This window comes from Penaeus monodon, chromosome 27 (genome assembly GCF_015228065.2).
Source record: "Penaeus monodon isolate SGIC_2016 chromosome 27, NSTDA_Pmon_1, whole genome shotgun sequence".
In the NCBI taxonomy this organism is placed as follows: domain Eukaryota; kingdom Metazoa; phylum Arthropoda; class Malacostraca; order Decapoda; family Penaeidae; genus Penaeus; species Penaeus monodon.
Genome location: NC_051412.1, coordinates 36,908,143 through 36,908,473, shown reverse-complemented (window position 1 = coordinate 36,908,473; position 331 = coordinate 36,908,143).

Genomic DNA, 331 nt, shown 5'->3' with positions numbered 1-331 from the left:
CTGAGCAAAAGAGAGAGAGAAAGAAAGACATGGAGACACAGAAACACGGGAACAGACTCAGAGGTATACACAGAAAAAAAATAAGAGCGAGAGATTAAGGAAGAGAGAAAATAAGAAAGAAAGAGAGGCTAATAAATGAGGATAGAGAGGGAAAAATAAAAAGATAAAGACAGTAATCCTTGTGGAACTCAGGTCACGTAGACACAATAGAAAATTTTGCCTAGGAACAGTGGGGGTGTTAGGCCTATTCCCTAACTCGACCTTTTTGTCGAACCTGTCTTTGTTTCCCTTTCTTGCTCGTAGATTTTCCTGAGTATTTTCTATTTTTTTG